General features: G+C 42.7%; 1 protein-coding gene across 1 annotated transcript in view; it reads right to left on the bottom strand.

Annotated features, from left to right (window-relative positions):
- Positions 1–16,571, bottom strand: part of LOC121394775 (E3 ubiquitin-protein ligase TRIM21-like) — a 42,166-nt gene extending 25,595 nt beyond the window's left edge. The window contains exon 1 of the mRNA XM_041566769.1: positions 16,490–16,571. The gene's annotated coding sequence lies outside the window, so the exon portion shown is untranslated. The remainder of the gene's footprint in view (positions 1–16,489) is intronic.
- Between the last annotated feature and the right edge of the window lie 10,031 nt (positions 16,572–26,602).

Here is a 26,602-nt window from a genome sequence, read left to right as displayed (position 1 = left end):
GACGCTAGCGTTCGGCGCTTCGGCGCTTAGTGAAAAAGTCAAAAAGTCCCAAAAAACGCTGGTGTGTTTTCTACATTATGGGTGATAGGCTGAAAAAGATCTAAATTTTTTGGGCTCCCCTCCTCCCCCCTACATTTCCTGACTCATGGCAACTTACCTAGACAGTGGGCACATGTGTAGGGCAAAATAAAATTTTTATTGGCTGATTTGAAGGTTTTCTAGGCATTTGTAGTGCTGATACGTATTCCTCCATTGAAATTTGAATTTCGCGCCGTATGCAAATTAGCCTTCGCTAGCGCAACTTCGCTTTATATAGCGAAACAAAGCTAGCGCAACTTCACAAACTTACGCTACCCCTGTGCGCAACTTCGCATTTTAGTGATTTTGCGGAGCGCTGGCGAAAATTCGCCTGGCGAAGTGCGACGAAGTGCGGCGAAGAGCGGCGAAGTTGTGCCTGGCGCAACTTCGATTCTTAGTGAATTTGCCCCTATGAGTGCTATACCCAAAAGCCAATATACACGCCACATTGCATCAACTGATATCCAATATAGAGAAGCGGCTGATTCACTTACATGCAAACTGATTAAATGTGGTTATCAAGCAACCAAACTACAGACAATCCAGAATGAAGTAGGTAAAAGAAATAGACAGGAACTTTTGAAAGGATCTAAGAATAAACAGACCAATTTGGAAAGAATTCCCTTTGTGTCTATCATTAAAAAATATTGGCCTATACTACAACAGGACACCAAATATGGCTCCTGTTTAGACAAACCCCCATCTTCAGTTACACCAGGGGTTGAAATCTTAGAGATATCCTCTGTCCTTCAGACACTACTCAACTTAAAGCAAAATAATTTTTCTCGGGACCACCAAAAAAAGTCACATATGCTTGTTTGAATTGTGTCTGCTGTTCCTCACTAATTAAAGGAGACACTATATGTCATCCCACAAAAGGCAATACTATCTATCCTAGGGACTACTCTACATGTGAGACTAAAAATGTAATCTACATGTTGAAATGCCACTGTGGATTGGCCTATATAGGCCAAACCAGTAGAGCAGTAAAAGAACACATAAAATAACATAGAGGTAACATCAGACACTTCAAAACAGACACACAATCGGATACCCCTGTATCAAGACACTTTGCTTCCCATGGCCACAATCAGATGCAACTGAAGTGAATTGTACTAGAAAATGTAAGGTTACCTAAGAGAGGGGGTAATATTCAGAAACTACTACTACAGCGTGAAGCAGTGTGGATTAAAACATTAAACACAATGATACCCATGGGCCTTAATGATTATTGGAGTTTATCTCCTTTCCTGTAATTCATGATCCACATCTTTCTTATTTACAGATTTTGAATCTGCATTAACTATCATTCTCTACCAAGGGTAAGACTTGTATTTTACTTATAACAATATATTTAAGCAGGGACAGCTTTATATCTTTATATTCTTATACTATAATATTTGTCATACATCATGCTTCCTAGTGTAAGTAGACCTATGGGGGCAGTACTTGCACTATAAATCAGTTTTTCAGTGTTTTTATTATGTGTTTATACTAAACGTATTATGTACATCATTGGAATCTGAGCTGCAGACTCTAAGGGGGGAACTTGCAGCACTGAGAGCATCGGCAAATGAGGGGAATGACAGGAGGTCACAGAGCAACCACTGGCAGGGGCTAGTGAAGTGGGGGGAGGAGAAGGGGCAGTGGAGGCTGATGAGGGAGGAAGGTTTGTGACAGTCAAGAGGGGAAGTAGGGGACAGAAGAGTAGGGGGGCTGGTCCACAGTTTGTCCAAAACAGCAAATTCGCCGTTTTGGCTGAAGATGCTGGGGAGGAAAACTCTGAACTGGCGTGTATGGAGCAGGTTGACTCTCTGAGCACCCCAGGAGGCAGTGGCTCTAATACGGGTGGTGGGGGGTGTGCAAGGAAGGAAAGGCAGGTTCTAGTTATAGGGGATTCAATTATTAGAAAGGTGGATAGTGTAATCTGTCGTAAGGCCCCTACATGCCCAATAGTCTGCTGCTTGCCTGGTGCTAGGGTTCGGCATGTGGTGGAACGAGTGGACAGATTATTGGGAGGGGCTGGGGAAGACCCAGAAGTTGGGGTACACATAGGTACCAATGACAAAGTTAGAGGAGGTGGTGAAGTCCTCAAAAATGATTTTAAAAAACTAGGTGCAAAGCTGAGGGCGAGGACTTCCAAGGTAATTTTCTCAGAGATATTACCTGAGCCACGAGCAACACTAAGGAGACAGCGGGAGCGTAGGGAGATTAATGCGTGTCTGAAAGATTGGTGTAGGGAGGAGGGTTTTGGGTTTTTGGAGAACTGGGCTGATTTCTCAGTCGGCTACAGGCTCTTTGCTAGGGATGGGGGCACCTCAATGATGATGGGGCAGCTGTTTTGGGGGAGAAGATGGCTAGAGGGTTGGAGGAGAATTTAAACTAGGTGTGGGGGGGGAAGGGTTCAGTAAAAGATTCAGTGGAAGACAGGTTAGATGAGATAGTGGGCAAAGAAAGGGAAAATGGGGGAGGAGATTTGGCTGGGGGTTAAGGATAGGGAGGAGCACATGTCATATGTTCAATATGGGACCAGTATTAAATGTATGTTTACAAATGCAACGAGTCTGACTGGTAAAATGGGAGAGCTGGAGCTGCTGGTGCTGGAGGGAAAATATGATGTGATTGGCCGAAACATGGCTGAATAAGTCACATGACTGGGCAGTAAATATCAGTGGCTATACTTTGTTTCGGAGGGACAGACAATAGAAAAGGAGGAGGGGTATGTCTGTATGTTAGGCAGGATTTAAATCTAATATAAAGGAGGAGGTTATGTTAGAAAATGAGGGGGCAGAAGTCGTATGGGTGGAGTTCTTCACCAATTGTAAAGAATCCAGCAAATTAATTGTAGGCGTCACTATAGACCCCTAATGTAAGTGACGAGGAAGAGACAAAGCTCCTGATGCAAATAGAAAAGGCTGTTAGTTTAGGTAAAGTAATGATAATGGGGGATTTTAATTAGCCAGATATTGACTGGAGCAACGGTACTGCCAGATCAGTTAATGGGAACAAGTTTATAAACTGTTACATGACAATTTTATGGCACAGGTTGTTGAGGAGCCAACCAGAAAAAATGCTATTGTGGATCTAGTGATCTCTAATGAGCCAGAACTTATAGCAAATGTGCAAGTCATTGAACCCCTGGGTAATAGTGACCATAATGTTATATCATTTAATGTCTGGTGCAAAAAACTAATATATACTGGGGCAACAAAAACCAGGAATTTTGCAAAAGCTAATTTTAGTGTCTTGAGGGCTGCCCTACAGAGTATTGATTGGGGCATTAGGTTTTCAGCTAAAAACACAGAACAGAAATGGTTGTCATTTAAACTGATATTAAATCATTACTGTTCTCAATTTATTCCCTTAAGGACTAAACGTAGAAGCTCTAAGAATCATCCTGTGTTGCTTAATACAGAAGTAAAGAAGTTAATGGGAAAGAAGAGAAAGGCATTTAATAACTACAAATCTGTAGGGAGAGAAGCTGCATTTAATGAATATAAACACTGTAATAAATGTTGTAAATCAGCAATCCGGAAGGCTAAGAAAAGAAATGAAGAGTTAATTGCGGTGGAGGTGAAAACTATCCCTAAAAAGTATTTTTAATTATATTAATAGTAAAAAGATGCAAGTTGAGAGTGTTGCTCCATTAAATAATGGTACCAGTATGGTTGTAACAGATACAGAAAAGGCAAATGTGTTAAATCAGTTCTTTTCTTCAGTGTATACAATAGAGGAGTGTGAGTTCCCAGGCTCACTTTATAGCTGCACTAATGGCTCAGCTCAATCTAGTCAGTGGCTGACTCAGGATATGATCCATAAAGCTTTAATACAAATTAATGTAAACAAGGCTCCAGGGCCTGATGGCATACACCCCCGGGTTCTAAGAGAGCTTAGTTCAGTTTTAGACCAGCCCCTATTTCTGATTTTCTCAGATTCACTTTCATCTGGTATGGTGCCTATGGATTGGAGAAAAGCTGATGTTATTCCAATATTTAAAAAGGGATTATGATCTCAGCCTGGCAATTATAGACCAGTAAGTCTGACATCTGTGGTGGGCAAATTATTTGAAGGCTTGTTAAGGGATCACATTCAAAATGTTGTCCTAGTGAATGTCATTATGAGCAGCAATCAGCATGGCTTTATGAAGGATAGGTCATGTCAGACTAATTTGATTGCTTTTTATGATGAGGTAAGTAAGATTCTGGACAGTGGGGGGGGCAGTAGATCTATTTGAATTTTGCCAAAGTGTTTGATACTGTGCCCCACAAACGACTGCTTTCTAAACTAATGTCTGTTGGGCTTAATGAAGTCGTTTGCACATGGATAGGAAACTGGCTACAGGATCGGGTACAGAGGGGGGTTGTTAATGGGACATTCTCTACTTGGAGTAAGGTTCTTAGTGGGGTCCCTCAGGGCTCAGTATTGGGGCCACTTTTATTTAGCTTGTTCATTAATGACTTAGGGGAGGGTATTGTAAGTAATGGATCAGTGTTTGCAGATGAGACAAAACTATCAGCCCAATTAATTCCATCCAGGATGTGGCACTTGCAACAGGATCTTGACTAACTGGCAATCTGGGCAGCTAAGTGGCAAATGAGATTCAATGTTGATAAATGTAAAGTCCTGCACCTGGGATGTAACAATATCCACTTATACCCTTAATGGGACTGCACTAGGCAAATCCATAATGGAGACGGAGCTTGGAGTCCTTGTAGATAATAAACTTGGCTGTAGCCAAGGTCTTGACTTGTATTAAATGGGGCAGAGAGTCACGGGGGAGGGGGTCCCACTGTATAGAGCACTGGTAAGGCCCCATCTAGAATATGCCCTACAGTTTTGGTCTCCATCACTCAAACAGGACATTATTGTATTAGAGAGGGGACAGAGAAGGGCAACTAAGCTGGTAAAGGGAAAATCTTAGCTATGAGGAAAGACTGGCCAAATTGGGGATGTTCACTCTGAAGAAGAGGCGCTTAAGGGGTGATATGATAACTATGTATAAATATATAAGGGGATCATATAATAATCTCTCTAATGATTTATTTACCAGTAGGTCTTTCCAGCTGACACAAGGTCACCCATTCCGATTAGAAGAAAAGAGGTTCCACCTAAATATTGGGAAGGGGTTTGTTACAGTGAGAGCTGTGAAGATGTGGAATTGTCTCCCTGAATCAGTGGTACAGGCTGATACATTAGATAGGTACAAGGAAGGGTCGGATGCTTTATTCACCAGTAGCTCCTCCCAGCAGACAGGAGGGAGCCAATGAGATTAGAGGAGGGAAAGAGGTGTTACAGGGAGAGCTGGGAAGTGAATCAGTGGTACAGGCTGATACACTAGATAGGTACAAGGAAGGGTCGGATGCTATATTCACCAGTAGCTCCTCCCAGCAGACAGGAAGGAGCCAATGAGATTAGAGGAGGGAAAGGGGTGTTACAGGGAGAGCTGGGAAGTGAATCAGGGGTACAGGCTGATACATTAGATAGGTACAAGGAAGGGTCGGATGCTTTATTCATCAGTAGCTCCTCCCAGCAGACAGGAGGGAGCCAATGAGATTAGAGGAGGGAAAGGGGTGTTACAGGGAGAGCTGGGAAGTGAATCAGGGGTACAGGCTGATACATTAGATAGGTACAAGGAAGGGTCGGATGCTTTATTCACCAGTAGCTCCTCCCAGCAGACAGGAGGGAGCCAATGAGATTAGAGGAGGGAAAGGGGTGTTACAGGGAGAGCTGGGAAGTGAATCAGTGGTACAGGCTGATACATTAGATAGGTACAAGGAAGGGTCGGATGCTTTATTCACCAGTAGCTCCTCCCAGCAGACAGGAGGGAGCCAATGAGATTAGAGGAGGGAAAGGGGTGTTACAGGGAGAGCTGGGAAGTGAATCAGTGGTACAGGCTGATACACTAGATAGGTACAAGGAAGGGTCGGATGCTATATTCACCAGTAGCTCCTCCCAGCAGACAGGAAGGAGCCAATGAGATTAGAGGAGGGAAAGGGGTGTTACAGGGAGAGCTGGGAAGTGAATCAGGGGTACAGGCTGATACATTAGATAGGTACAAGGAAGGGTCGGATGCTTTATTCATCAGTAGCTCCTCCCAGCAGACAGGAGGGAGCCAATGAGATTAGAGGAGGGAAAGGGGTGTTACAGGGAGAGCTGGGAAGTGAATCAGGGGTACAGGCTGATACATTAGATAGGTACAAGGAAGGGTCGGATGCTATATTCACCAGTAGCTCCTCCTAGCAGACAGGAGGGAGCCAATGAGATTAGAGGAGGGAAAGGGGTGTTACAGGGAGAGCTGGGAAGTGAATCAGGGGTACAGGCTGATACATTAGATAGGTACAAGGAAGGGTCGGATGCTTTATTCACCAGTAGCTCCTCCCAGCAGACAGGAGGGAGCCAATGAGATTAGAGGAGGGAAAGGGGTGTTACAGGGAGAGCTGGGAAGTGAATCAGTGGTACAGGCTGATACATTAGATAGGTACAAGGAAGGGTCGGATGCTTTATTCACCAGTAGCTCCTCCCAGCAGACAGGAGGGAGCCAATGAGATTAGAGGAGGGAAAGGGGTGTTACAGGGAGAGCTGGGAAGTGAATCAGGGGTACAGGCTGATACATTAGATAGGTACAAGGAAGGGTTTGATGCTTTATTCACCAGTAGCTCCTCCCAGCAGACAGGAGGGAGCCAATGAGATTAGAGGAAAGGGGTGTTACAGGGAGAGCTGGGAAGTGAATCAGGGGTACAGGCTGATACATTAGATAGGTACAAGGAAGGGTTGGATGCTTTATTCACCAGTAACTCCTCCCAGCAGACAGGAGGGAGCCAATGAGATTAGAGGAGGGAAAGGGGTGTTACAGGGAGAGCTGGGAAGTGAATCAGGGGTACAGGCTGATCCATTAGATAGGTACAAGGAAGGGTCGGATGCTTTATTCACCAGTAGCTCCTCCCAGCAGACAGGAGGGAGCCAATGAGATTAGAGGAAAGGGGTGTTACAGGGAGAGCTGGGAAGTGAATCAACAGTACAGGCTGATACATTAGATAGATAAAGAAAGGGTCGGATGCTTTATTCACCAGTAGCTCCTCCCAGCAGACAGGAGGGAGCCAATGAGATTAGAGGAGGGAAAGGGTGTTACAGGGAGAGCTGGGAAGTGAATCAGGGGTACAGGCTGATACATTAGATAGGTACAAGGAAGGGTCGGATGCTTTATTCACCAGTAGCTCCTCCCAGCAGACAGGAGGGAGCCAATGAGATTAGAGGAGGGAAAGGGGTGTTACAGGGAGAGCTGGGAAGTGAATCAGGGGTACAGGCTGATACATTAGATAGGTACAAGGAAGGGTCGGATGCTTTATTCACCAGTAGCTCCTCCCAGCAGACAGGAGGGAGCCAATGAGATTAGAGGAGGGAAAGGGGTGTTACAGGGAGAGCTGGGAAGTGAATCAGGGGTACAGGCTGATACATTAGATAGGTATAAGAAGGGGTTGGATGGTGTTTAGCAAGTGAGGGAATACAGGGATATGGGAGAGAGCTCATAGTACAAGTTGATCCAGGGACTGGTCCCATTTTGGAGTCAGGAAGGAATTTTTCCCTCTGAGGCAAATTTGAGAGGCTTCAGATGAGGTTTTTTCACCTTCCTCTGGATCAACTGGCAGTTGGGCAGGTTATATATAGAGTTAAAAGGTTGAACGTAATGGATGTGTGTCTTTTTTTCAACCTAACTTATGTTACCATAAACCTTTGGTAGGTGATGGAATATAGGAACTATTACAACCTCTGAAAGTCGTTATTAAACACATTGGGGCAAATTCACTAACAATCGTAGTTTCGCCAGGCGCAACTTCGCCGCGATTCGCTGCACTTTGCCAGGCGTAGTTTCGCCAGCGCTTCGATATTCACTAAAATCCAAAGTTGCGCACAGGGGTAGCGTAAGGTTGCGAAGTTGCGCTAGCGTTGATTCGCTAAGTAAAGCGAAGTAATTTGCATACAGTGCCAAATTCAAATTTCAATGGAGGAATATGTATCTGCACTACAAATGCCTAGAAAACCTTCAATTCATCAAATAAAATTTTATTTTGCCCTACACATGTGCCCACTGTATAGGTAAGTTGCCATGAGTCAGGAAATGTAGGGGGGAAGGAGGGGAGCCCCAAAAAATTATCGATCTTTTTCAGCCTATCACCCACAGGCCCGGACTGGTAATCTGTGACTTCGGGCAAATGCCCGAGGGGCCGCGCTACCCTACATTTAAGTGGGCCGCACGCTGTCTAAATAGCACTTTGCCGGTGCTCTGATCATGCGCTCCATTTTTGTGCCTAATGTTTTTCTTACAGCTGGGCCCGTGGCCGCTCCTGAAGTGGGGCCCGTTGCCACTCCAGTCTCCCACACGCACCTGTTTGTACTGCTCCCCTCCGGGTCACAGACTCTGCCAGGATGCGCTTCATACAATCCCCGCCTCGCTTCAGCAGCCCCGACTAACCAGGGTGGGATATCTGAGGCGCGACATCCTCTCCACCAACTGCATGTCCGAGATTGGAGAGAAAGAAAGCCTCTCTGCCAATCACAGACAGATTGGTGGATGAGTGGGGCGGGCCATGGCTTCCCCATTATCAGTACTGGTTAAATTGTAGAATTGGAGAGGGTAGTGAAACTGAACTTGACATGACTCGTAGACAGTCCCAGCTAAATGCACTGGGGAGGGAGAGTTGGAATCTTCTTTCCCCGTACAGCTTTCTGTATTGCTAGTCCCGTTAAAGCTGCATGATAATTGGATAGGTGGGAGGGGTAGTTCAAATTCCACCCTGTAGTTTAACCAATCACCAGGCGGCTAGCAATACAGAAAGCTTTTCCAGTGCCTCCCCTTCATGCTCAGTCCTCTGCCTGGTGTGGCTCCTCCTCCCTCTACCTGCAAGAAATGAATGTGTGCGAGCGGCCAGCATAACTCTCCCATCAAAAAAGGCTCAGGCAACAGAGCAAGAGGAATGGAGGGCAGGTATAATAAAAGGCTTGTGTACAATTGCGCTGGAAGAAACATCTTCATTGTTCAAAGAACATTGTGAGATATTATTTATGCTGTGCTTTATTAATCTTAGCTTAAATTGATTTACAATTCTTCCCTCCCCCATTTTTTTTATCCCTCTCTTTTTCTACTACTTTTTTCTTCAGGGGAAAAATGTAAAACTTATAAAAAAAGAGATATAAAAAATGATTTACAATGGCCTCCCCATGCCCAGGTTTCTGGGAGCATTTAGAATGATTAGCAAATCAGTCTGCAAAATGTTTGGGCACTGGTGCTACTGCTGTTATACACTGTACTATCTACTGTGGCTTTATGTAGTATGGAATGCTGGGTAACACTATGAGCCTTGTCAAATGTGTGGGAGATGCTCTCACATGCAGGTGTCACAGTGTGTTGTGCAAAGCTTAGCGCCACAATATGTCATAAATTGGTGGGGCCACTGGTATCTGTCTTAAAATGCCACTGCTATTTGTGCATCTAATGCTGCCATTCCAGCCATGCAAAAAAGGTATGTGGCCATAAAGTGAGTGTAACAATAATAATTTTTACTGCATGTTTCTTTTTCTGGTTTTCAGTGGTTGGAAAGTGTTACCCTATGCTGCTGCTTATTGACAGTAGGGGCCAGCATTTATAATTCCTTAGGAAAAAAACCCAGACACTTGGTTATCAAGGAGCGCACCAAAGTAACAGAACCAAAGTAACAGAACATATCTTCTTAGGGTACCTCCCATTAGGATCACAGTTTAAAACATAACTTTTATTAATTTTATTAAATTTTATTACGTTAAAATTGCCCGTTTCAATTTGGCCCATATATTTTGTGGTGTTTGCACCTTTTCCATACTCACTTTCAGTAATTTATGTGTTTTGTTTTTTAAACAATAGGCCATAGGAGAGGCCCTGATAATATTGTTGTATGGGGCCCGATAATAATGTTGTACAGGGCCCCATGATTTCTGATGGCAGCCCTGCACACGCACGCTCTATACACACACATACATGATAATGTATTAACTTGTAGCCCTGTGTCTATATATATATATTTACAGTGAGCTGTGCTTCATTCCTTTCAAATTGTCTCAGGAAATTTTATGTGCCTGGAAATGTCACTTAAACATCATACAAGGTTCTGAGCCTGAGTAAAGGTAGCAGGACAAGGCGCCTGGGGGAAATGTATTTCATTTAGGGATATTCCACCTGCCATGCACTTCTTACAGGGATACATATAGATATATATATATATGTCCCCCCAACTGTAATACATGATAAGGATATTATAAGTCACTGAGGACTTCTGTGTCCATATAAAGGCACAAGGCTGCAAGCTGAGTTATACAGGGAACTCTGAGTATCACTCATGTATTATAAGGGATAATGTACCCCCTACTGTAACTGATAAGGATATTAGAAGTCACTGAGGGGTTGTTCTGTGACCATATAAAGGCACAAGGCTGCAGGCTGAGTTATACAGGGAACTCTGAGTATCACTCATGTATTATAAGGGATAATGTACCCCCTACTGTAAATAATAAGGATATTAGAAGTCACTGAGGGGTTGTTCTGTGACCATATAAAGGCACAAGGCTGCAAGCTGAGTTATACAGGGAACTCTGAGTATCACTCATGTATTATAAGGGATAATGTACCCCCTACTGTAACTGATAAGGATATTAGAAGTCACTGAGGGGTTGTTCTGTGACCATATAAAGGCACAAGGCTGCAGGCTGAGTTATACAGGGAACTCTGAGTATCACTCATGTATTATAAGGGATAATGTACCCCCTACTGTAAATAATAAGGATATTAGAAGTCACTGAGGGGTTGTTCTGTGACCATATAAAGGCACAAGGCTGCAGGCTGAGTTATACAGGGAACTCTGAGTATCACTCATGTATTATAAGGGATAATGTACCCCCTACTGTAAATGATAAGGATATTAGAAGTCACTGAGGGGTTGTTCTGTGACCATATAAAGGCACAAGGCTGCAGGCTGAGTTATACAGGGAACTCTGAGTATCACTCATGTATTATAAGGGATAATGTACCCCCTACTGTAAATGATAAGGATATTAGAAGTCACTGAGGGGTTGTTCTGTGACCATATAAAGGCACAAGGCTGCAGGCTGAGTTATACAGGGAACTCTGAGTATCACTCATGTATTATAATGGATAACGTACCCCCTACTGTAAATGATAAGGATATTAGAAGTTACTGAGGGGTTGTTCTGTGACCATATAAAGGCACAAGGCTGCAGGCTGAGTTATACAGGGAACTCTGAGTATCACTCATGTATTATAAGGGATACTGTACCCCCTACTGTAAATGATAAGGATATTAGAAGTCACTGAGGGGTTGTTCTGTGACCATATAAAGGCACAAGGCTGCAGGCTGAGTTATACAGGGAACTCTGAGTATCACTCATGTATTATAAGGGATACTGTACCCCCTACTGTAAATGATAAGGATATTAGAAGTCACTGAGGGGTTGTTCTGTGACCATATAAAGGCACAAGGCTGCAGGCTGAGTTATACAGGGAACTCTGCGTATCACTCATGTATTATAAGGGATAATGTACCCCCTACTGTAAATGATAAGGATATCTATATATACATATATAGAATATGCATGTGTATAAGTAAAACAAGAGCACGCATTTATGTGTGGGCTGCTTCGATTTTTTTGCCGGGGCTGCTTTTTACTCCCAGTCCGGCCCTGATCACCCATAATGTAGAAAACACGCCAGCGTTTTTTGGGACTTAGAAAAAATTTGGACTTTTTTTGAAACAATCCCTATCTACTCTATTGCGCTTCGCCAGGTCTGAGGTGGCGAAGGAAGTCTAGCGTAAAAGGTAGCGTTCAGTACACTGCGCGCATTAGTTAATTTGCGTAGTTACGTCACTAGCGAAACTTCGCCAGGCGTAAGGGTGCGAAGTAACACTAGCGAAACTACGCCAGTGTTCGTTAGTGAATTTGCGCAGTAACGAAAATGCCAAACGCTAGCGAACTAACGCTAGCGTTCGGCACTTCGCGTCTTAGTGAATTAGCCCCATTATCTTTTAGTCCACCCTCCACCACCTCACAAAGGACCCTTTTATAATCTTTTGTAGGTTCCCTTCGTCATTTTTGGTAAGTATTTATATCAGATAATTGCATCATTGGTTCCTTATAATAATCTCTAGAATCTAAAATAACTAATAAGGCCCCTTTGTCTGCTCAGCGTAAATCTATTGAATCATTTTACTGTAATGAGATTAAGGCTCTTTTCTCCATATTATTTAAACTGGGCTTACTTCTCTGTGGTTTAATCTTATCTTGTAGTAATAAAATATCCTTTAATACTACTTCTTGAAATATGTGTATAGTACTACCTCTACACTGGATTGGTTAAAACCAACCTTTAGATATTTTACCAAATCTTGTTTACATACATATTTTATATCAAACTCACTCATCACTTCCCCCAGCTAGAGATTCCAGTATTGACACCATATTTAATTCTTAAAAATCTGTCAAAATCTCAACTGTTCTATTAAAATTAAAATGTCCAAAGTCCTTAAAAATTCCCATTTATTCAGTCTCATGTAGAACTCATTCTCCCTTGAGCTTAAGACTTGCACAATCCAAAAATTATGGTATAAAGGGGATAGAAACAATAAAAAATGGAGGGGAGGGAGTATAATAAACGTTATGTTATGATGTTAAGTAAGTGGATACATAAATTAGAGACCCTAGAAATGAAAGGTTTTAATATTGATTTCAACTTGAGAGCTTTTTTATAACTTTTATATCAATATCCTCCTATATTTGCTTAATAAAAATCTCTTTGTGGTAAATATGAAATGAGGAGAGATTTTTTTAATGGGGAATTCTTAAGGTTATAACTTAACCAATGGTTTAATTTTATTAGAGATACCATGTTAAAATGAATTAATATTTTTATTTTAAGTTCATTTAGTCATAAATTAACCTACATTGATTGAGTTAAACAAAATAATAAAAATCACATACAATATTGTTCTGGCTGGCAAATTAATTTATTAATTAATTTATAAATTAATTCAAAATGTTATTAATTCATTCAGAATGTTCTTAAAGATAGGAAATATAGCAGTAAGTGCAAATGAAGAAAGTATTGCAACTTTTGTAAAAGAGAATAAGTTAGGTGCATTTGAGACTACACTTAAACAGAATATGTGTGCGAATATGTGTGTCGCCTAGGCAACAAGCTCCCTCAAGTTATGAGGAGGGCTCACACCATCACAGTAAAGCCTTTGAGGAATTTGGATAACGATGAAAAGTGTCAAGCAAGGCATACAATGTCATCCTTAGGTGCCCAGAAGGATACACGAAGTTGAGCACAATGCTGGCCATAGTCAAACTGCTTAATCTGGACTATCCCTATATGGGCGAACAGAAAGGGGGACTCATTATGTCTATTTTTGCTTCACAATTGTGAGTGCAATTTTAAATTGGTTTTATAATTAATAAAAAAGATCTACACTATTTTTTGTGCTCTGAATGTCTTAAATTGTGAAGAAGCAACTCCAGGCAAGACATCATTGGCATATTTTTTTTGATGTGTGCAGAAATACAATCTAAACATTTATAAATACCAACCTGTTACTAGCACGCGGTGAATTAATAAAGTGTTAAATATACGCACTTTGGGCTGGAATGTGAGAGTGTATGGTGTGAAACTAAAATATTAAGGATTTGGAACAAATTCACCGCCACACAGGGATTGCTGCTAGCAGAGTGAACCCTTGCAAGTGCACATACAATTTAAATGGTTAATGATTAACAAATTAAGTGGGTGTGACAATAGTGCTTCAACAGTTTTCATTCCTTGATGCTGCCCTGCCTGTCCCTGATGTCATAGAACCTTCCATTCCTCACCCAGTGACATCTGTGATCAGGGCCGCCATCAGGAGGGGACAGGGGGGGACAAGCGTACCGGGCCCGGGCATGAAGGGGGGCCCGGCAGCGCTGCATTTTTTGAAGATCCGGGCCCCCCTTACGAGTGCCCGAGCCGTACGTCTTGCCTCTTCAGTGCCGAATGCGGAAGTGCCGAAAAGCCGAAGCCGATGCGCCGAAAAGACCCGAAGTCACAGAAAAAGCCGAAGTCACGAAGCGCCGAAAAGACCCGAAGTCACGAAAAGAGCCGAAGTCCTGAAGCGGTGAAAAGACCCGAAGTCACGAAAGGAGGCGAAGTTGAAGTACTGAAGCCATGAGTTCAATCCTACTGAACACCAGTTTGTGGTTTTTTTTTTTTTAATCCACTGGCCACCAATGTATTATGTTAATATTCTATAGGCCCCTGCCACCAATCTTTTTTTTAAAACTTTTGTTTTGGGGCCCCAATTTTTTTTTTAACTCGTAGGGGCCCCTTGCCACCATTGTATTTTTTTTTTTTTTTTTTTAAAATAATTTTTTAACTTGTAAGGGGGCCCCTGCCACCAGTTTTTTTTTTTTTCAAAAAAAAATTGTTTTTTTTTCAAATTTTTTTTGGGGCCCCAATTTGTTTTTAACTTATAAGGGGGCCCCTGCCACCAATGTTTGTTTTTTTTTCAAAAAAAATTTTTTTTTTTCACATTTTTTTTGGGGCCCCAATTTGTTTTTAACTTGTAAGGGGGCCCCTGCCACCAATGTTTGTTTTTTTTTCGAAAAAAAATTAATTTTTTTTCAAATTTTTTTTGGGGCCCCAAGTTTTTTTTAACTTATAAGGGGGCCCCTGCCACCAATGTTTTTAAAAAAAAAAAAAAAAAATTAATTTTTTTTTTTTGGGGCCCCAATTTTTTATAAGGGGGCCCTGACCATCAATAACTTTTTACAACTTGTGTGGGGGGGGGGTTACTTTTTTAGCGCTGATGTCTGTGTGGTCTTTTAACTGCGATGTGGAGTGGGTGGGATATGGGGTGGAGCTTGGTCGTCAGTGTGGGCGGGGCCCGGGGGCCCCAAAAATTTTGTTGTACGGGGCCCCGTGATTTCTAATGGCGGCCCTGTCTGTGATCCATTACATCATTGATTGGCACCTGCCCAGTGATCAGGTAGAAAACTACTGTAGAGACCCCACTTGTGAGGGAAAACTTTAAATCTGGATGTAAAATTGAGGTTTTGCTTTACAGGAAAGCTGGAAATCCTAGTTGTGGGGCTGCTAATTCATCCACTGCACTGGGGCCCATAACTGAGTCCTGATTGATTGTATTAGTTTTCTACACCTAATAAATGTACCTCTGGAACTGACACAGTGAACTGTGTGTGTTTTATTTGACAGAAGAAAAAGGACAAAATGGAGAATAAACCAGAAGACAAATGATCACTCAAGAGAATTGCAGGTTTGTCAGGAGAGAAATAAATCAGGATTGAGACAGAGGATTGGGGCAGGGGATGGGGCAGAGAGATTGGGACAAATGAATTGTCTGTGTCCAGGGATGGAACTAGGGGTAGGCAGAGTAGGTACCCGCCTAGGGTGCAATCATTGGGGGCGCACTTTTGAGGGGATTTTTTTTCTCTTGCTTTTAAACCCTGGTTTTATAAACTGCTTGTTTCAACCCCCTTTTGCACTCCCCACTTCTCTCCTGGCTTCTGCTTGCACAGGTAAACAAGTGATTAGGAGCAATATGATGGATTTTTGGCTGCTGCTGGCACAGGTACAGTTTGGGGGCAATATGAGGAATTGGCTGCTGCTGGATCAGGTGCATAGGGCAATATGGTGGCTGCTGGCACAAGTACACAGATTTTTGGGGCAATATGGTGGATTTTTAGCTCCTGCACAGGTACAAATTAGGGGCAATATGATGGGGTTTTGACTGCTGCTGGCACAGGTACAAATGGGGCCAATATGATAGGTGCTGCTACAGGTTCATGGGGCAATATAAATGGTTAGGTGGGAAATGGTAGTGCAGGACCGGTTGGGGGGGGGCACTGCTTGAAGCCCTTGACTAGGGTGCCAAAATACCTTAGCCCGGCCTTGCCTGTGTCCCACATACAGTTGTACAGCCACAATGATAAGAGAGGAGATTCCCTATTGCCCCAGTGTGGCCGGTGGAGTGAGGGCAATGAGAGACTCAGAGGGAGAGAGAGAGAGAGAGAGAGACAGGGGACCAATATTGAGAGGGTTACTGAGAAGGGCAGAAGAGGAGAGATGGGGGAATCTGAATAAAGTGAGATAAGAAACAGGTACAAATGGGTTTCAATGAAGGGGAAGTTTTTGAGGCTGACATCACATGGATGTGTGATAATCATCTGGAGACATGTCTATAGAAATGCTATAGTTTATACAGACAGGAATAAGTAGAAGTAAACAGTGGCAGTTGTGGGGCCCTAGTGGGTCAGACAGGAAAGCAACATCTGTAACACATCTCTAATAATAAACAAGACTTGGATTTACCCCACTTACCTAATGTGCCCCTTCCTGGCCCACTGGGAGCAGATGTGATGGTGCCCAGATCCCGAGGAGCTGGATATGAAATTGATCATTTACTTTCGGTTGGAAACTGGGGGAACCTGTTCTACTTGCAGAGGTTGGGGTGCGGTGGGTGTAACCTCATTACCATATACTCAATAAAAGGGAGGGGTGGGGCAGATCAGAATATATAATTAACTAATGAACCAGGGAGAGATATTCAGAGTTGTTGGGAATCTCTAAGGCAAACTGTGAGCTATTGAGGAAGAGCAAGTGTTGGACACAGGACAAGCTGAGACTGGTTAAAGGGAACAGTAACAAATTATCTGAGCTGAGGAATCAAAGTCCTTCTCTCAGATAATCCCTCCTGAACTTCTAAGTGTCCTACAGAAAGATAAAACATGGCATCTGAGTTGTTTAGTAGGAAGGTGTAGGGTGCTGCAGTTACATAGTTACATAAATACATAGTTAAATTGGGTTGAAAAAAGACAAAGCCCATCAAGTTCAACCCCTCCAAATGAAAACCCAGCATCCATACATACACCCCTCCCTACTTTTAATTAAATTCTATATACCCATATCTATATTAACTATAGAGTTTAGTATCACAATAGCCTTTGTATTATGTCTGTCCAAGAAATCATCCAAGTCCCTCTTATAGTCATTAACTGAATCATCACCCGGCAGTGCATTCCCCAACCTCACTGTCCTCACTGTGATGAACCCCCTACTCTGTTCCTTTAAATGAAACTTCTTTTCCTCTAGTCTGAAGGGGAGGCCTCTGGTACGTGATTCTCTTTATGGGTAAAAAGGTCCCCTGCTATTTGTCTATAATGTCCTCTAATGTACTTGTAAAGTCTAATCATGTCCCCTCACAAGCGCCTTTTTTCCCCCAGAGAAAACAACCCCAACCTTGTCAGTCTCCCCTCATAATTTAACTCTTCCCTCCCTCTAACCAGTTTAGTTGCACTTAGTCTCTGCACTCTCTCCAGCTCATTTATATCCCTCTTAAGGACTGGAGTCCAAAACTGCCCCCATACTCCAGATGAGGCCTCACCAGGGACCTATAAAGAGACACAATTATGTTTCATCCCTTGAGTTAATGCCCTTTTTTATACAAGAACTTTATTTGCTTTAGTAGCCACAGAATGACACTGCCCAGAATTAGACAACTTGTTATCTACAAAGACCCCAAGATCCTTCTCATTTAAGGAAACTCCCAACACACTGCCATTTAGTGTATAACTTGCATTTATATTATTTTTGCCAAAGTGCATAACCTGCATTTATCAACATTGAACCTCATTTTCCAGTTTGCTGCCCAGTTTTCCAGTTTAGACAAATCACTGTGCAAAGTGGCAGCATCCTGCATGGAACCTATAGTTCTTGCAGTCTAAATATTATGTACAGTGTGGCCCCATCACTTTTTATCCTACTCAGATAGAGGATTCCAGCCTTTCATTCTCAGTGGGATTTAGAGAATTGCAAATCATCGACACGTGGTTGCTACTGGCTGCAAATACATAAATATGAAATAAAATACCTGAAACTTATTGGACAACGTAATCTTGAAAAATGCAGCACATCTAATTTCTCCTCCAGTTGAATAACGCTAAATTGTTTCATAAGTCTTATCCAGAGATCAGAAATGGACAGACAATAGCAATTACAGTTACACCAACAATGCAGAGAAAAGAAAGAATAGACAGACAGTGATAGACAGAATAAAGTTGTATCAGGAGTCAGAAGCAGCAGTGCAGAGAAGAGAAAGGGACAGACACAATGACAGTTACACAGAACTATAAACCCAGTGAGAATGAGGAATGAATGGATATTGGGAAGTTGTATCAGGAGTCAGAAGCAGCAGTGCAGAGAAAGGGACAGACACAATGACAGTTACACAGAACTATAAACCCAGTGAGAATGAGGAATGAATGGATATTGGGAAGTTGTATCAGGAGTCAGAAGCAGCAGTGCAGAGAAAGGGACAGACACAATGACAGTTACACAGAACTATAAACCCAGTGAGAATGAGGAATGAATGGATATTGGGAAGTTGTATCAGGAGTCAGAAGCAGCAGTGCAGAGAAAGGGACAGACACAATGACAGTTACACAGAACTATAAACCCAGTGAGAATGAGGAATGAATGGATATTGGGAAGTTGTATCAGGAGTCAGAAGCAGCAGTGCAGAGAAAGGGACAGACACAATGACAGTTACACAGAACTATAAACCCAGTGAGAATGAGGAATGAATGGATATTGGGAAGTTGTATCAGGAGTCAGAAGCAGCAGTGCAGAGAAGAGAAAGGGACAGACACAATGACAGTTACACAGAACTATAAACCCAGTGAGAATGAGGAATGAATGGATATTGGGAAGTTGTATCAGGAGTCAGAAGCAGCAGTGCAGAGAAGAGAAAGGGACAGACACAATGACAGTTACACAGAACTATAAACCCAGTGAGAATGAGGAATGAATGGATATTGGGAAGTTGTATCAGGAGTCAGAAGCAGCAGTGCAGAGAAGAGAAAGGGACAGACACAATGACAGTTACACAGAACTATAAACCCAATGAGAATGAGGAATGAATGGATATTGGAAGTTGTATCAGGAGTCAGAAGCAGCAGTGCAGAGAAAGGGACAGACACAATGACAGTTACACAGAACTATAAACCCAGTGAGAATGAGGAATGAATGGATATTGGGAAGTTGTATCAGGAGTCAGAAGCAGCAGTGCAGAGAAAGGGACAGACACAATGACAGTTACACAGAACTATAAACCCAGTGAGAATGAGGAATGAATGGATATTGGGAAGTTGTATCAGGAGTCAGAAGCAGCAGTGCAGAGAAGAGAAAGGGACAGACACAATGACAGTTACACAGAACTATAAACCCAGTGAGAATGAGGAATGAATGGATATTGGGAAGTTGTATCAGGAGTCAGAAGCAGCAGTGCAGAGAAGAGAAAGGGACAGACACAATGACAGTTACACAGAACTATAAACCCAGTGAGAATGAGGAATGAATGGATATTGGGAAGTTGTATCAGGAGTCAGAAGCAGCAGTGCAGAGAAAGGGACAGACACAATGACAGTTACACAGAACTATAAACCCAGTGAGAATGAGGAATGAATGGATATTGGGAAGTTGTATCAGGAGTCAGAAGCAGCAGTGCAGAGAAAGGGACAGACACAATGACAGTTACACAGAACTATAAACCCAGTGAGAATGAGGAATGAATGGATATTGGGAAGTTGTATCAGGAGTCAGAAGCAGCAGTGCAGAGAAGAGAAAGGGACAGACACAATGACAGTTACACAGAACTATAAACCCAGTGAGAATGAGGAATGAATGGATATTGGGAAGTTGTATCAGGAGTCAGAAGCAGCAGTGCAGAGAAGAGAAAGGGACAGACACAATGACAGTTACACAGAACTATAAACCCAGTGAGAATGAGGAATGAATGGATATTGGGAAGTTGTATCAGGAGTCAGAAGCAGCAGTGCAGAGAAGAGAAAGGGACAGACACAATGACAGTTACACAGAACTATAAACCCAATGAGAATGAGGAATGAATGGATATTGGGAAGTTGTATCAGGAGTCAGAAGCAGCAGTGCAGAGAAAGGGACAGACACAATGACAGTTACACAGAACTATAAACCCAGTGAGAATGAGGAATGAATGGATATTGGGAAGTTGTATCAGGAGTCAGAAGCAGCAGTGCAGAGAAAGGGACAGACACAATGACAGTTACACAGAACTATAAACCCAGTGAGAATGAGGAATGAATGGATATTGGGAAGTTGTATCAGGAGTCAGAAGCAGCAGTGCAGAGAAAGGGACAGACACAATGACAGTTACACAGAACTATAAACCCAGTGAGAATGAGGAATGAATGGATATTGGGAAGTTGTATCAGGAGTCAGAAGCAGCAGTGCAGAGAAGAGAAAGGGACAGACACAATGACAGTTACACAGAACTATAAACCCAATGAGAATGAGGAATGAATGGATATTGGGAAGTTGTATCAGGAGTCAGAAGCAGCAGTGCAGAGAAAGGGACAGACACAATGACAGTTACACAGAACTATAAACCCAGTGAGAATGAGGAATGAATGGATATTGGGAAGTTGTATCAGGAGTCAGAAGCAGCAGTGCAGAGAAAGGGACAGACACAATGACAGTTACACAGAACTATAAACCCAGTGAGAATGAGGAATGAATGGTTATTGGGAAGTTGTATCAGGAGTCAGAAGCAGCAGTGCAGAGAAGAGAAAGGGACAGACACAATGACAGTTACACAGAACTATAAACCCAGTGAGAATGAGGAATGAATGGATATTGGGAAGTTGTATCAGGAGTCAGAAGCAGCAGTGCAGAGAAAGGGACAGACACAATGACAGTTACACAGAACTATAAACCCAGTGAGAATGAGGAATGAATGGATATTGGGAAGTTGTATCAGGAGTCAGAGGCAGCAGTGCAGAGAAAGGGACAGACACAATGACAGTTACACAGAACTATAAACCCAGTGAGAATGAGGAATGAATGGATATTGAGAAGTTGTATCAGGAGTCAGAAGCAGCAGTGCAGAGAAGAGAAAGGGACAGACACAATGACAGTTACACAGAACTATAAACCCAGTGAGAATGAGGAATGAATGGATATTGGGAAGTTGTATCAGGAGTCAGAAGCAGCAGTGCAGAGAAAGGGACAGACACAATGACAGTTACACAGAACTATAAACCCAGTGAGAATGAGGAATGAATGGATATTGGGAAGTTGTATCAGGAGTCAGAAGCAGCAGTGCAGAGAAAGGGACAGACACAATGACAGTTACACAGAACTATAAACCCAGTGAGAATGAGGAATGAATGGATATTGGGAAGTTGTATCAGGAGTCAGAAGCAGCAGTGCAGAGAAGAGAAAGGGACAGACACAATGACAGTTACACAGAACTATAAACCCAATGAGAATGAGGAATGAATGGATATTGGGAAGTTGTATCAGGAGTCAGAAGCAGCAGTGCAGAGAAAGGGACAGACACAATGACAGTTACACAGAACTATAAACCCAGTGAGAATGAGGAATGAATGGATATTGGGAAGTTGTATCAGGAGTCAGAAGCAGCAGTGCAGAGAAAGGGACAGACACAATGACAGTTACACAGAACTATAAACCCAGTGAGAATGAGGAATGAATGGATATTGGGAAGTTGTATCAGGAGTCAGAAGCAGCAGTGCAGAGAAAGGGACAGACACAATGACAGTTACACAGAACTATAAACCCAGTGAGAATGAGGAATGAATGGATATTGGGAAGTTGTATCAGGAGTCAGAAGCAGCAGTGCAGAGAAGAGAAAGGGACAGACACAATGACAGTTACACAGAACTATAAACCCAATGAGAATGAGGAATGAATGGATATTGGGAAGTTGTATCAGGAGTCAGAAGCAGCAGTGCAGAGAAAGGGACAGACACAATGACAGTTACACAGAACTATAAACCCAGTGAGAATGAGGAATGAATGGATATTGGGAAGTTGTATCAGGAGTCAGAAGCAGCAGTGCAGAGAAAGGGACAGACACAATGACAGTTACACAGAACTATAAACCCAGTGAGAATGAGGAATGAATGGATATTGGGAAGTTGTATCAGGAGTCAGAAGCAGCAGTGCAGAGAAGAGAAAGGGACAGACACAATGACAGTTACACAGAACTATAAACCCAGTGAGAATGAGGAATGAATGGATATTGGGAAGTTGTATCAGGAGTCAGAAGCAGCAGTGCAGAGAAAGGGACAGACACAATGACAGTTACACAGAACTATAAACCCAGTGAGAATGAGGAATGAATGGATATTGGGAAGTTGTATCAGGAGTCAGAGGCAGCAGTGCAGAGAAAGGGACAGACACAATGACAGTTACACAGAACTATAAACCCAGTGAGAATGAGGAATGAATGGATATTGGGAAGTTGTATCAGGAGTCAGAAGCAGCAGTGCAGAGAAGAGAAAGGGACAGACACAATGACAGTTACACAGAACTATAAACCCAGTGAGAATGAGGAATGAATGGATATTGAGAAGTTGTATCAGGAGTCAGAACCAGCAGTGCAGAGAAGAGAAAGGGACAGACACAATGACAGTTACACAGAACTATAAACCCAGTGAGAATGAGGAATGAATGGATATTGGGAAGTTGTATCAGGAGTCAGAAGCAGCAGTGCAGAGAAAGGGACAGACACAATGACAGTTACACAGAACTATAAACCCAGTGAGAATGAGGAATGAATGGATATTGGGAAGTTGTATCAGGAGTCAGAAGCAGCAGTGCAGAGAAGAGAAAGGGACAGACACAATGACAGTTACACAGAACTATAAACCCAGTGAGAATGAGGAATGAATGGATATTGAGAAGTTGTATCAGGAGTCAGAACCAGCAGTGCAGAGAAGAAGAAAGGGACAGACACAATGACAGTTACACAGAACTATAAACCCAGTGAGAATGAGGAATGAATGGATATTGGGAAGTTGTATCAGGAGTCAGAAGCAGCAGTGCAGAGAAGAGAAAGGGACAGACACAATGACAGTTACACAGAACTATAAACCCAGTGAGAATGAGGAATGAATGGATATTGGGAAGTTGTATCAGGAGTCAGAAGCAGCAGTGCAGAGAAGAGAAAGGGACAGACACAATGACAGTTACACAGAACTATAAACCCAGTGAGAATGAGGAATGAATGGATATTGGGAAGTTGTATCAGGAGTCAGAAGCAGCAGTGCAGAGAAAGGGACAGACACAATGACAGTTACACAGAACTATAAACCCAGTGAGAATGAGGAATGAATGGATATTGGGAAGTTGTATCAGGAGTCAGAAGCAGCAGTGCAGAGAAGAGAAAGGGACAGACACAATGACAGTTACACAGAACTATAAACCCAGTGAGAATGAGGAATGAATGGATATTGGGAAGTTGTATCAGGAGTCAGAAGCAGCAGTGCAGAGAAAGGGACAGACACAATGACAGTTACACAGAACTATAAACCCAGTGAGAATGAGGAATGAATGGATATTGGGAAGTTGTATCAGGAGTCAGAAGCAGCAGTGCAGAGAAAGGGACAGACACAATGACAGTTACACAGAACTATAAACCCAGTGAGAATGAGGAATGAATGGATATTGGGAAGTTGTATCAGGAGTCAGAAGCAGCAGTGCAGAGAAAGGGACAGACACAATGACAGTTACACAGAACTATAAACCCAGTGAGAATGAGGAATGAATGGATATTGGGAAGTTGTATCAGGAGTCAGAGGCAGCAGTGCAGAGAAGAGAAAGGGACAGACACAATGACAGTTACACAGAACTATAAACCCAGTGAGAATGAGGAATGAATGGATATTGGGAAGTTGTATCAGGAGTCAGAAGCAGCAGTGCAGAGAAGAGAAAGGGACAGACACAATGACAGTTACACAGAACTATAAACCCAGTGAGAATGAGGAATGAATGGATATTGAGAAGTTGTATCAGGAGTCAGAACCAGCAGTGCAGAGAAGAGAAAGGGACAGACACAATGACAGTTACACAGAACTATAAACCCAGTGAGAATGAGGAATGAATGGATATTGGGAAGTTGTATCAGGAGTCAGAAGCAGCAGTGCAGAGAAGAGAAAGGGGACAGACACAATGACAGTTACACAGAACTATAAACCCAGTGAGAATGAGGAATGAATGGATATTGGGAAGTTGTATCAGGAGTCAGAAGCAGCAGTGCAGAGAAGAGAAAGGGACAGACACAATGACAGTTACACAGAACTATAAACCCAGTGAGAATGAGGAATGAATGGATATTGGGAAGTTGTATCAGGAGTCAGAAGCAGCAGTGCAGAGAAAGGGACAGACACAATGACAGTTACACAGAACTATAAACCCAGTGAGAATGAGGAATGAATGGATATTGGGAAGTTGTATCAGGAGTCAGAAGCAGCAGTGCAGAGAAAGGGACAGACACAATGACAGTTACACAGAACTATAAACCCAGTGAGAATGAGGAATGAATGGATATTGGGAAGTTGTATCAGGAGTCAGAGGCAGCAGTGCAGAGAAGAGAAAGGGACAGACACAATGACAGTTACACAGAACTATAAACCCAGTGAGAATGAGGAATGAATGGATATTGGGAAGTTGTATCAGGAGTCAGAAGCAGCAGTGCAGAGAAAGGGACAGACACAATGACAGTTACACAGAACTATAAACCCAGTGAGAATGAGGAATGAATGGATATTGGGAAGTTGTATCAGGAGTCAGAAGCAGCAGTGCAGAGAAGAGAAAGGGACAGACACAATGACAGTTACACAGAACTATAAACCCAGTGAGAATGAGGAATGAATGGATATTGGGAAGTTGTATCAGGAGTCAGAAGCAGCAGTGCAGAGAAAGGGACAGACACAATGACAGTTACACAGAACTATAAACCCAGTGAGAATGAGGAATGAATGGATATTGGGAAGTTGTATCAGGAGTCAGAAGCAGCAGTGCAGAGAAAGGGACAGACACAATGACAGTTACACAGAACTATAAACCCAGTGAGAATGAGGAATGAATGGATATTGGGAAGTTGTATCAGGAGTCAGAAGCAGCAGTGCAGAGAAAGGGACAGACACAATGACAGTTACACAGAACTATAAACCCAGTGAGAATGAGGAATGAATGGATATTGGGAAGTTGTATCAGGAGTCAGAAGCAGCAGTGCAGAGAAGAGAAAGGGACAGACACAATGACAGTTACACAGAACTATAAACCCAGTGAGAATGAGGAATGAATGGATATTGGGAAGTTGTATCAGGAGTCAGAAGCAGCAGTGCAGAGAAAGGGACAGACACAATGACAGTTACACAGAACTATAAACCCAGTGAGAATGAGGAATGAATGGATATTGGGAAGTTGTATCAGGAGTCAGAAGCAGCAGTGCAGAGAAAGGGACAGACACAATGACAGTTACACAGAACTATAAACCCAGTGAGAATGAGGAATGAATGGATATTGGGAAGTTGTATCAGGAGTCAGAGGCAGCAGTGCAGAGAAGAGAAGGGGACAGACACAATGACAGTTACACAGAACTATAAACCCAGTGAGAATGAGGAATGAATGGATATTGGGAAGTTGTATCAGGAGTCAGAAGCAGCAGTGCAGAGAAAGGGACAGACACAATGACAGTTACACAGAACTATAAACCCAGTGAGAATGAGGAATGAATGGATATTGGGAAGTTGTATCAGGAGTCAGAAGCAGCAGTGCAGAGAAGAGAAAGGGACAGACACAATGACAGTTACACAGAACTATAAACCCAGTGAGAATGAGGAATGAATGGATATTGGGAAGTTGTATCAGGAGTCAGAAGCAGCAGTGCAGAGAAGGGGACAGACACAATGACAGTTACACAGAACTATAAACCCAGTGAGAATGAGGAATGAATGGATATTGGGAAGTTGTATCAGGAGTCAGAAGCAGCAGTGCAGAGAAGAGAAAGGGACAGACACAATGACAGTTACACAGAACTATAAACCCAGTGAGAATGAGGAATGAATGGATATTGGGAAGTTGTATCAGGAGTCAGAGGCAGCAGTGCAGAGAAGAGAAGAGAAGGGGACAGACACAATGACAGTTACACAGAACTATAAACCCAGTGAGAATGAGGAATGAATGGATATTGGGAAGTTGTATCAGGAGTCAGAAGCAGCAGTGCAGAGAAAGGGACAGACACAATGACAGTTACACAGAACTATAAACCTAGTGAGAATGAGGAATGAATGGATATTGGGAAGTTGTATCAGGAGTCAGAAGCAGCAGTGCAGAGAAGAGAAAGGGACAGACACAATGACAGTTACACAGAACTATAAACCCAGTGAGAATGAGGAATGAATGGATATTGGGAAGTTGTATCAGGAGTCAGAAGCAGCAGTGCAGAGAAGAGAAAGGACAGACACAATGACAGTTACACAGAACTATAAACCCAGTGAGAATGAGGAATGAATGGATATTGGGAAGTTGTATCAGGAGTCAGAGGCAGCAGTGCAGAGAAGAGAAGGGGACAGACACAATGACAGT

Source organism: Xenopus laevis, chromosome 6L (assembly GCF_017654675.1).
Source record: "Xenopus laevis strain J_2021 chromosome 6L, Xenopus_laevis_v10.1, whole genome shotgun sequence".
In the NCBI taxonomy this organism is placed as follows: domain Eukaryota; kingdom Metazoa; phylum Chordata; class Amphibia; order Anura; family Pipidae; genus Xenopus; species Xenopus laevis.
The sequence above is the reverse complement of the archived record's forward strand: the minus strand, read 5'-3'. Positions and strand labels throughout refer to the sequence as shown.